Source organism: Myotis davidii, unplaced genomic scaffold (assembly GCF_000327345.1).
Source record: "Myotis davidii unplaced genomic scaffold, ASM32734v1 scaffold6, whole genome shotgun sequence".
Lineage (NCBI taxonomy): Eukaryota > Metazoa > Chordata > Mammalia > Chiroptera > Vespertilionidae > Myotis > Myotis davidii.
Window position 1 is genome coordinate 79089 of NW_006383011.1, and position 12702 is coordinate 91790.

Consider the following 12702-nt stretch of genomic DNA (forward strand, 5'->3'; position numbering starts at 1 on the left):
AATTCTATTTTTTTTTAGGAAGCACATGCTGTTTTACATAGTGAGTGCACCATTGTACATTCCTACCAACAGTACACAAGAGTTCCAATTTTTCACATCCTCACCAACACTTATTTTCTGTGTTGTTGTTTTTCATACTGATCATCATATTGGATGTGAGGTGATGCCTCATTATGATTTTGATTTGCAATTCCCTGATGATTAGTAATGTTGAGCATCTTTCCATGTGCTTGTTGGTCATTTATATATTTTCTCTGGAGAAATGTCTATTTGAGTCCTTTGTCAATTTTTTAATAGTTATTTGGCTTTTTGTTGTTGAGTGGTAGAAATTAGTTATATGTTTTGGATATTAACCCTTACCAGATATAGGATTTACAAATACTTTCTCCCATTCCATAGGTTGCCTTTTTACACTGTCAATAGTGTAAAATAGTGTTCTTTGGTGCAGAGAAGTTTTTAATTTTGATGTAGTTCAATTTATCTATTTTCACTTTTATAGCCTGTGCTTTTGGTATTACATCCAAGAAATCATTGCCAAACCCAGTGTCATAAAGCTTCCCCGCATGCTTTCTTCTAAGACTTGTATACTTTTAGGCTTTTCATTTAGGTCTTTGATCCATTTTCAGTTTTTATTGTTGTTGCTGTTTTGCATGTGGATACCAGTATTTCCAACACTATCTGTTGCAAAGGCTGTCCTCTCGGCCACTGAAGGGTCTTTGCACCTTTGTTGAAATCTTTTGATCATCTATGCAAGCGTTTATTTTGGGGCTCTATTCTATTTCATTTGTCTATATATCTCTCTTTATGCAACACCAAACGGTTTTGATTATTGTTGCTTAATTTTACTTGTTTTAGAACTCTATGAAATTCTATTATTTGTTGTTGTTTTTTAATATTCACCTGAGGATATTTTCCCATTGATTTTTAGAAAGAGTGGAAGAGAGGGGAAAAGACAGAGCGAGATATCGATGTGAGAGAAACACATCGATTGGTTGCCTTCTGCACACGCCCAAACCAAGGCCCAGGCAGGGAGGAGCCCACAACCAAGGTACATGCCCTTGGCCAGAATTGTACACGCTCCACCCACTGAGCAAAGCTGGCTAGGGACTATTCGTATTCTTTTTTTTTTTTTTTAATGTGACTTAAAAAAATTTTTTCTTATTTTTTTAACTGATTTCAGTGAGGAAGAGAGAGGGAGAAAGAGACAGAAACATCAATGATGGGAAGGGATCATTGGCTGCTTTCTGCACACCTCCTGCTGGGGAATTGAGCCTGCAACCCCAGCGTGTGCCCTAGATCCGAATCTGAACACTTGACCCTGTAGTCCACAGGCCGATATTCTATTCACTGAGCCTAACCAGCTAGAGCTATTACTTGTATTCTTGAGGACCTTATTTCTTTTGTTTAGTATTGAAAGATGCATTTATATTATTTCATATAGCTCTAAATGGTTCATTTTCATTAAAATAGTATTCTGTTGTCTAAAATGTATCCATTTGCTCCTTGCGCAATAATTCCAGCAGTTCTCTCTTGTCTTTGGAGTCAGCGGCCCTCCCATGAGCCACTAGGAAGGCCCGTTCGTGAGATCTTAGGAGCTTGAAACTGTGGTCACCCCTCCGACTCTCACCAGGGGGAAAAATCGTTGAAGCTGATCGCCCAGGAAAGCTCTTCATTGGTGGCCTCAATACAGAAACAAATGAGAAAACCCTTTAAGCAGTATTTGGCAAATATAGGCAAAGAGTAGAAATACTCTTGAATAAAGATCATGAAGCCCTAGCTGGTTTGGCTCAGTGGATAGAACGTCAGCCTGCGGACTGAGAGGTCCTAGGTTCCATTCTGGTCAAGGGCACATGCCAGGGTTGCAGGCTCGGTCCCCACTGTGGAGCGTGCAAGAGGCAGCCGATCAATGATTCTCTCTCATCATTGATGTTTTTATCTCTCTCTCCCTCTCCCTTCTCCTCTGAAATCAATTAAAAATTAAAAAATAAATAAATAAAGATCTTGAAACCAACAAATTGAGAGGATTTGCTTTTGTCACCTTTGAAAGCAGCCAGAGCCATGAATGGAAAGTCCTCAGATGGAAGCCATGAAGGTATAAGAAGCCACTAATCCATCATTTGAAAGTAGTAGAAGTGGGCCACCTCCCCCTCCAAGAAGCAGAGGCCCTCCACGAGGTCTTAGAGGAGGCAGGGGAAGAAGTGGAGGGACCAGGGGACCTCACTCACGTGGAGGGCACATGGACAATGGTGGCTATTCCATGAATTTTAATGAGTTCTTCCAGAGTACCACTTCCAGTAAAAAGAGGACCACCACGGAGAAGAGAGGGTCCTCCTCCGAAAGATCTGCTCCTTGCCCTAGCTGGTTTAGCTCAGTGGATAGAGCGTTGGCCTGCAGACTAAAGGATCCTGGGTTCGATTCCAGGTCAAGGCACATGCCTGGTTTCTGGCTCGATCCCCCCAGTGTGGGGGATGCAGGAGGCAGCTGATCCATGATTCTATCTCATCATTGGTGTTTCTATCTCTCTCGCCTCTTCCTTCTGTGAAATTAATTAAAAAATATGTATTTTTTTAAAAAGTAATTTCACTTAAAAAAAATTCTGCTCCTTCAGGACCAGATTCCAGCACCAGTGGATGGGAGGAAGGGCTCCCCATCACGTGGAAGAGATGGTAGTGCAGGCCCACCTCGAAGGCACCCCGCCTTCTGGTACAGATGTTTATTTTTTCCCACGAGAGGATAGATATTCTGCTAAAGACAGCTATCCACACAGAGATTATCCAAATTCTCGTGATACAAGAGATTATGCACCACCACTGAGAGATCATACTTATCGTGATTATGGTCATTCCAGTTCATGTGATGACTATCCATCAAGAGGCTGTAGCGATAGAGATGGCTACGGTTGTGATCATGACTATTCAGATCATTCAAGTGGTGGTTCCCGCAGGGATCCACATGACAGGTGTGGTAACTCACATGGTGCTCCACCTGCTGGAGGGCCCCATCATTTTACGGTGGAAAGTAGTCGCTGAGATGACTACAGCAGCTATGGTGGAAGTTGAGACAGTTACTTAAGCAGCTGAAGTGATCTCTACTCACATGGTCGTGATCAGGTTGGCAGACAAGACAGAGGGCTCCCCGCTTCAATGGAAAGGGGCGGGGGATCCCTCCTCCACCCGATTCCTACAGCATTTCAAGCTACCGAGCACCAACTGGTGGTGGCCCTGCAGGAAGCCGATCTGACAGAAGAGGAAGCAGAAGCAGATATTAAAAACAAAACTTTGCAGCAAAATCCCTGTTCAATGAAACAAACAAAACGTGGAACTTATCTGTCATAAGCACCCTAGGGCTACCAAAAGAAAAAATTTGTTACCTTTTTAAAAGTTCCTGTTAAGTTCCCCTTCCATAATTTTTAAGTCCTTGTGAGGAAAAAACTAAAACATGCTTAATCTTTTGACATTGCATTCAACAAGCAAATATTAAATGTGTTAAAGCTTGACTTGTGTACTAGTGTTGTAATTTTCCAAGTAAAAGTGTCCCTAAAGGCAAGCATTCTAAGATCTACAAACATCAAGCCATCTAAAATGGAGAGATGTCTCAGACATATGCCGAAGCAATTTCTTCACTGATACAGCTCCTAGGACACTTGAAACTAAAGAGAAAATGAACAAATGGGACTACATCAAAATAAAAAGCTTCTGCACAGCAAAAGAAACCATCAACAAAACAACGAGAAAACCCACTGTGTGGGAAAACATATTTGCCAATGTCGTATCTGATAAGGGCCTAATCTCCAAAATTTATAGGGAACTCACACAAACTAGGTTACCAATCTGGGCCCTCCAGCACCCTGGAAAACCCTCACTTCCAGCCTCCTTTCCCTCATATTGACACCCACCCCCTGTTTCACCTGAAAGGAACAACGTGCAGAGCTCCACGGAAGGGACCATGCTCTTCAGCTTCAGGGCCTCCGCACAGGCTAGTCCCTCTTCGGGAGATGCCTTTCCCCACTTTATCCTCCTGGGAGACTCTCACTTAGCCTTTAAGACCTGACGTGATCAGTGCATTTGAGAAGCTCGCCTGGACACCTTGCCCTCTCGCTTGGTTGTGTTAGATGCTCCTTGGCTGGGCTCCCTTCACTGCTCTCCCCACCTCAGTCACAGCACGCAGCACACTGTGGTAACTGTTGTTACATGTCTTTCTTCCCCTCAGATTGAGGCAGAGTCTGTCCTTCATTTTTTAACTCAAGAACTCAACAATTCTTGGCACATAACACTTGCCATACATATTTTTAATTGATATGTTTAATGTTGTCCAAGGCAGTGGTGGTCTGGCTTGGCAGCCTATTACCTGGACGCTCTGAAAAATTCCAATACCAGGCCTCACCCCAGATCAATTACATCAGAATCTGTGAGGGTGGGGTCCAAAATTGGTAGTTTTTAAAGCTCCTCAGGTGATTCCAGTGTGTGGCCAAGGCTGAGAGCCACTAGTCTAAAGGGGTTGCTGTGGTCGGCAAACGGCGGCTCATGAGCCACATGTGGCTCTTTGGCCCCTTAAGTGTGGCTCTTCCTAAGCCTTAGGAGTACCCTAATTAAGTTAATAACAATGTACCTACCTATATAGTTTAAGTTTAAAAAATTTGGCTCTCAAAAGAAATTTCAATCATTGTACTGTTGATATTTGGCTCTGTTGACTAATGAGTTTGCCGACCACTGGCCTATACAAGCAATCTAGCTATTAGAGGGTGGTCAGGGTATGCTACTCATAGGACCTCAGGCTGTCTTCAAACTGAAATCTCAAATGTCCTCAGTATGAAAAACCTGAGACCAGATGCTTATGTAAAGAAAGTGCTATTTGGTCGGCCTGGGGACCCAAGGGTCCCGGGTTCGATTCCGATCAAGGGCATGTACCTTGGATGTGGGCTCTTCCCTGCCTGGTCCCTGGTCGTGGTATGTGCAAGAGGCAACCAATCTATGTCTTTCTCTCACATTGATATTTCTCTCTGTCTTTCCCTCTCTCTTCTGCTCTCTCTAAAAATCAATGGAACAATATCCTCGGGTGATATATAAGCAATGTAATAAAAATTGTGTTTTATGTAGGTTCTAGTTGTTTTGTAAGAGGAGACTATGTGGTCTACTGTCATGCCAAAAGCAGAAGTCATTTTTTGGTAGGTTGGTAAGGCATTGCAGTCTTGCTTGAGAAAAATAAATGGAAATTACTCCACTAACCAAACCAGGCTTTTGTTTTTTGTTTGTTGTTGTTGGTTGTTGGTTTTTTAAATAAGGTAGATGAGAGCTGGGTTATCTTCAGTTGAGGACAAAAGCTAAACCTGGACCACAGAGAGGATTTGTAGCAGTTTGGAAAGAGAAATAGGTAACTGGAAAGAGGAACAAACTCTACTGCGTGAGTTTGATTAAGTTTCTGCTGTTTGGTGAGAAATGTGAATAACAAACTAACCACAAATATGTCTTCCCGTTGTAAAAAAAGAAAAGAAAAGTGAATTTGGATCTACTTTGGAAGATCAGGGGTCCAAGGTGCCTGACTAGTGATATGAAATGGAGAGAATAGGTTACCCTGGGGGCAAGGTTCTTGTTTTCCCAATTTGCCTCTTGCTAGGCATCTGGAGCTTTCTGTCCCAGTAGGTTTCTATACCTGTCCCTGGCCCATCATTCTTGCTCTGGGGGGGTCTCAAGGTCTTCATCCCTCCATCAAGGATTTTTGGCACTGAATCCTTTCAAGATGAAATTCTGAATTTGGCTCTGAGGTAGGTGAGAGTGAAAGCTAGGATCTATTACCTACACTAGGTAATATCTGGAGAATGGAACTTACATGATATTATTTTGGTCTCTTACAGAAATCTTCACTTGGTTAAAATAGAATATAAGTCTCTTAGTTTTTACAGTATGCTAATATAAACATCCATTTGAAGAACAGTCTGTCTTTTGCAAAACCACATTTTAAGATATTTATTAAATTACTCCGTGTATCTTGAACAAGAACCCACACACATACAAAATTTCTCCTTAAATTCAGTGCCAGAAAAAAAAAAACCTTGTCGCTTTAGAAAAATATGTTTGCTTATTTTTTTATCAGACTAAATAATCCATATATTTCCTGTCTCAACTTTTTCCCCTTAGCTCGCCCCAAAAGTCAGATATAAACTGAGTAAGGTCAGTTGTAACCAGTGCATCGCGAGTACCTGGTCTCATTTCCATCTCTGATCCTGTTTGTAAAAATAGCCTAAAAGTAATACATATTCACTATTCATTCTAGGAAATATAAACAAGAAAAGCGAAGGGGGAAAAGGCAATGTTATTGTTAACACCTTAGTGTACATTCTCTGATTATACCATTCCCACCCCACACCAACGTTATTAGTAGTATTTAGTTGCCAAAGCGCTCTGACTGATTTGTGTAAGGGAAGACATTTTTTCTTTTTCTTATATGCATCTTAGATTCATTGCCTTATGCCAAAGGGGCATGTTTGGAGGTGGCAAATTCTGTTACCCTTCACTGTCTTAAATAATAGAAGGTAGTGGTTAGAAGGGTACTGGTGAGCTCCCATAATGGAAACAGAATACCCAGTCCTCAGGATGCACAGGAACCTAGGTGGCCCTCAGCCCCAGCGAAGGAATTGTTCGGGGCAGAAATAGAATATTGGAAACTAATTATAATTATAAGAAATATTAATCATGCTCTGTTAATCATGATGGTTCTGTTCTGATTTTCACCTGACTGGGAGTTGTACACCCTGGGACACGGGAGCTAACATCGGAATGCAGTCCATTCTCCTGTCCTGAGAACTGCCTATCTATCATTATAAAAAGATTTACAACCTCGTGGCCGAAGCAATCTAGTCCTGGAGGCACCTGCTCTTTACAACCTCCAGCCCCTATTGCCTGTAATCTCGTCCCAGGGTGCCCGGAGGTGCCCACCCTCCTGCAACCTGCCAGCCCACATGGCATAACCTGTAATGATTATCCTGTGCCTCCTTTCCCATGCCTGTAATTCCTACTTCCCCACATAATCTTTGCCCTTCTACCCAATATAAGCAGCTGGCTTATGGTGGGGTGCAGAGCAAATTTTTGTGGATGACCAGCTGCTCTCCCATACTGCCGGCATTATTAGAATAAATGTTCATATATGATTCAACCCTGTCTCCGCTGAATTGGCCCAAGTAGTGAGTGACAGGTAGCCCGGACCCATTGGTTGTCTGGTTTCATTATTTCAGTACACAAATATTCATTTATATTTACACAAATATTAATCCTTACAACATACTCTATTATCAATAAAAATTCTTCATGTCCTTTATAATTTATAAGTCATAAGGATATTATTTTAAATTTATTTAAAATCTCCTTTTAAGTCAGGGGTTGGCAAACTTTTTAAGTGAAGACCCAAAGAGTAAATATTTTAGATTGTAGGCCATACAGTCTCTGTTGCAATTTCTCAACTCTGCTGTTTTACTACCAGAGCAGCCTTAGGCAATATCTCAACAAATGAGTATAGCTGTGTTCCAATAAAACTTTATTTATGGACACTGAAATATGAATTATGCATTTTCACCTGTCATTACATATAATTATTCTATTTTTCCAATCATTAAAAAATGTAAAATCATTCTTAGTTCATAAAACATACAAAAAATAGACAGAATCAAATTAGGCCCAAGGGCTATATTTTGTTGACTCAGTTTTAAATATTTGTGGTGCAGTGACCACTAAAAAATTCTGTTTATTCAAACAAAAATATACCTATGCTTTGTGGCTTCCTTATTAGGAAGATTTCCGATCGACCTGACATTTCCTAGGAAGAACCATCTTATTAATAAATGCTTTTGTACCTGAGGTACCTACCCTCCAAGTTGGCCCCCAGTGGTACCCACCTCCTGTAGTCACCCCTGGTGAAGTTCCCTCCCTTAGCACAATAGCATATGGTAATGGTGATGGTATATAACTTCCAAGATCCTATATAATAAAAACCCAGCAACCGAATGGAGGAATGACCAGAACGACCAGTCGACCAGTCGCTATGATGCACACTGATCACCAGAGGGCAGATGCTCAATGCAGGAGCTGCCTCCTGGTGGTCTGCACACTCCCAAAGTGGGAGCGCCACTGCTGACCGGGATGAGTGGCACTCCCACAGCAGGAGCAGTTGCTCAGAAGGCAGATCCAGAACCACTCAGTTGACCAGGGTAAGCAGCTGTGCAGCACTTGGCTGATCTGGATGAGTGGGGCTCCCACAGCGGGCTGATCCCCGCAGGTCACACCCCCCACCAGTGCAGGAATCCCGTGCACCGGGCCTCTAGTAAGGTTATAAAGACTGCAGTTTCTGCCTTGGCTCTCTGCCACATTATGTAGTGAGGCCCAAAGGGTGAGGAACTGAAGCCTCCAGCCCACAGTCAGAAAGGAACTGAGGCTTCCTGGCAACACCCATGTGAATGAGCTTGGAAGCAGACCCTCCACTCCCACCAAATGTTCAGGACACTGTATCCTTAGCTAACAGCTTGCATGCTTGAGACTTTACACCAAAATCATCCAACTAAACTCTCCTGGGCTCCTGACTCCCAGAAATTGTAAGATAATACATGCACGTTGTTTTCAGCTGCTAAGTTATAGAGTAATTTTTTATGCATCCATAGATAAGGAATACAGCCCCTATGTTAGACTGAGTTCCTAACACCAGCCACTCTGCATATATTGCAGCTCTCAAGAACCCTCTTCTTTGACTCAAACCCAGCCCTTTGTCTGAGTGCCCAGACCATGAACCCTGCTGTACTCAGACACAACTCCAGCGTTCGGAATGTCTGTGTGTCATATATGGAACTAGTAAAAAAAAAAAATGAGGGGGGAAATTCCCTGCACATTATTTTCCATAAAACACTGGTCAGATTTTCAGACTCTAGTGCTTTAATAGCATCTTTCCATCTCAAGAAAATAAATAAATAAAAGTCTATTTACTGCTTCCTACCCTGTTAACTCCCCATCTCTCCTCATGTACAATTTTCAGCATGTTTTCGGACAGTACGTTGTGCTTTAAGCCATAATTTCATCTTTGAGAACTGTGCTTTGATTTTCAATCAGTCGTTTCATTTCCTATTTTATAATGCACAATCTATTCCACTGTTGATGGCTTCTTACTCATCAGTATTACAGGTCCTGTGATTATTTAAGATGCCATTTTGTAAAGCATAAGGCAGGAGAAGAAAGAAAATAATGGAGCCAATTTCATGATCCTGACAAGCTTGGAGCCAGGCCAATCGTCATTAGCAGGAAATCCTCTCATTGCATTTTTGTCCTGAGAATTTCATAATGTCCACCAATACCTTATATACATTTAGAGAAGGATTGAGACTGTATATTGTGTTTCAGTTTGAGGATATTTGAGGCATATGAGCATGCGGGCACATATGTGCATGATGGAAAAAAAGGTGGGAGCCAGAATGTGAGAAACACCCAGGTGCTCTATCTTCCTTGACTCAATTTGTTTCTTACTTAATTGAAGAACTCTAAATGTAAAATAAACTTGAAGAGATCATTAAAAATTCCTATCCAAAAATGTACTGCTAAGGGACAGAAGGAATGAAAAAGAGAGTAAAATGTGCTGGCTTTGGATTTTACGTATACAAGGGTAGGCAAAAGTGGGTTTACAGTTGTGAATACACAAGAATTTACTCTTATATTATTATTTATAGTATTATTTATTTGTATTATTTTTTATCCTTACATATGATTTATCTTTTAGGAAATAAAAGTATTTAACCTACTTTTGCCCACTCCTGTTTGTATACTTATCTTTTAGGAAATAATGGCTGGTATTTAACCTACTTTTGCCCACTCCTGTTTGTATACACACACACACACACACACACACACACACACACAAATGTCCCATATCATAATACTGATAACTTTTTAAAGTCTATAATATGAATTTACCATAGAGACTGGAACAGTGAACATGGAATGTTATTAGCCTAATTCCCAATTTCCAAAAGAATGGTAATAATGGTTGCCCTGCTGACAGACAGTGCTTAAGGCCATCAATTTGAGGTAATAATACCAGACACCTTAAAAAATATAGTAAGTATATTTTCAAGTGAACAGAAATAGCTACAATATATTGAGCTTATATGTGACTACTACTCTTGTGTGTTTTATGTTACCTTATTTGGTTCTATGAGCATTATATATGTTCCCATCATCGTTGTACTAATGAAAACACTGGATCGTGGAAAGACTGCGTAGCTTGCCTTGTGCAAGGTCACCTAGCTTGTACTCAGCAGAACTGGGATATAAATACAGGTCCATTAGACTCCACACCCAGATTTGTTGCATATTTATATCAGTGATGAGAAATTGTCCAGTTACCTTTACATTTATTAATTTCATTTTAAGAAGTTGCATTTTATGATTCTGGATATGTTTCTAATAATGCATGTTGCCTGGCATTAGTAACATCTCATATTTGAAAACCAATTTTTTAAAACATTTTCATTTCTTCTTTTAATTCTCACTACAGTGAGAAGGAAGCATTTTAATTCCCATTTTACAACAATAAAAATTGAAATACAAACATTTTAAGTGCTTTGCATAAAGAAAACAATTAATACCTGAGCCAGAATTCAAACTGAAGTCATCTCACTCCATGTCCAAAGCTTTCATCAATACACAGGTAGAAGCTGGTTTGAGACTGTGGGACTGCTGAATGAAAAGTGAGAAAAAAAGTAAAAATTTCCAAAAAAAACTAAAGTAATTCTCTTTCCATCCCCATTCACCAGAATAACCAGTTTGTTGTGTACCTCTAATGCTTTTTCAAATTAATAAAAATATGTACAAATTAATATAGTTTTAAATTTTTAAGTATTTTAAAATACCATCATACTATAGATATTATTTATAATTAGATTTTTCTCTTTACATTATTCCAGATAAATCATATAGATCTAACTAGTTATATTTCAAGATATGGAAGAATTTCCATATGAACATATTTACAACAAGGACAGGTATTCAATTTTGCCGCAACCTGCACGGCTAGGGTTCAGGATCTGAAGAAGGGGCCTACGCACAAATGAAAATGCTATACAAAATGTATGAATTTAGAAGGCATTGGGGGCCAGGGGTGTCTCTTTCGTGAAGAACACACACCGAAATTCTGACCGGTCTGCTTTTTATTCAGTTTTAGATACACATCTTGCCCTCAGTAAAGCACGGCAAACAGGCAGCAGACAGACCATCTCAAAGGTCAATAAAGATCAGTAAAGATCAGTAAACATTTACTTTGAGGCTAGCAGGTCCGGTAATCGCTTCGAGCCACCACTATCTCAACACAGCCCTGCTAAGTCCAAGGTCCATCGGCCTTCCGCATTCCTTGGTGCACTCTTAGGACAGTATCGGGAAAGCGGTGGCTTCCCGCACAATTCAACAAATATTTATGGAGCCCTACCATGTACTGGACTGGGGATATGGCAATGAACAAAACAGACAAAATGCCTGCTCTTGGACTGTCACAGTTTACCACAGTGTAGCCAACCTACTTTTGTCAATAACAGTTTTAACATACGTGTTTCCCAATTTAACGTATAATTTATTACTTTAAGAAGTTACATAAGTTCTATAGTATGGGCATATAAAAACTTATCCAGCCATTTATTTTTGACATTCAGTTTATTTTTTGTCTTGATTTTTATAATCAATGTTGCAATAAACACCCATATTACACATATCCAGGGTGATGGTGCCTTATTTCTTCTGAAGGGTAGGTTTTAAAAAGTAGGATTGTTGACTCAAGGGATATAGATGTATAATTTTAAACTTTCAATAAATTCCTCAGGTTACTTCTAATAAAAGGTTATAGCAGTTATATTTTTCTACCAACGTCTAACAGTACTGATTTCGCTACATCTTGCCAACACTGAAGTTTACGTATGTGCAATGTTTGCCAACTCTGTGTTTCCTCCCAGACCTCACCCTAGGTGTGTCTTCATTTGGCTGGTCCTCCTAATTGGAATTCTTTATAATAAAACTAATTACAAATACAGCGAAAAAAATTTGCCAAGCTGATAGGCCAAAATAGTTGTGATATTACTGATTTAATTTGCATTCCTCTGGCTCTTCTCCTAGGGAGGGTTGAGCATCCTTACCTATGCCTACTGCTTGTCGGGTTTCAAATTAATAATGATTGCCAATATTAGAGCCAGGGACTGAAATGTGCATCCCTCATTGGTTCTTTATCACAACTCTCTCAGAGAGATAACATCTGCTTCCCTGGCCCACTTTACAGACGAGAAAACTGCTTCTAAGAAATGATGGGACCCCAGGTCACACGACAGGTGAAGTGGTAGAGTGTGGATTTTTAACAAGTCTGACTGTAGGGCTTCTGGGTTGAACAACTACACAAACTGCTTCTGCTGCCAGGAACACTTTCAATGCATTCCACCCAGTCTGACTCCCTCCCTTCAAGTGGAAACAAGCTGATTAAACTAGCAAATACTTGAAGGTTCCCTGTACAGAAGACACTGTGACAGACATTATTTGGTGATCTGAAGAGGCAAAGTCTTATTGAGAAACCAAAAAAAAAACCCAAAAACATTATACTAGTATAAGCAACTATGGTGTGATCAGCAAGTCTATCCCGTGTCAGGGAAGCCACCATACAAAATTCTGCAGCCCTACACAATTTAATACTATTCAGAAT

The 12702-nt window shown here is 40.4% G+C and overlaps 1 pseudogene; it reads left to right on the forward strand.

The window, feature by feature from the left end:
* Window positions 1-2593: 2593 nt before the first annotated feature.
* LOC102769594 lies at window positions 2594-3450 on the forward strand (annotated as a pseudogene).
* The last annotated feature ends 9252 nt before the right edge of the window (window positions 3451-12702 follow it).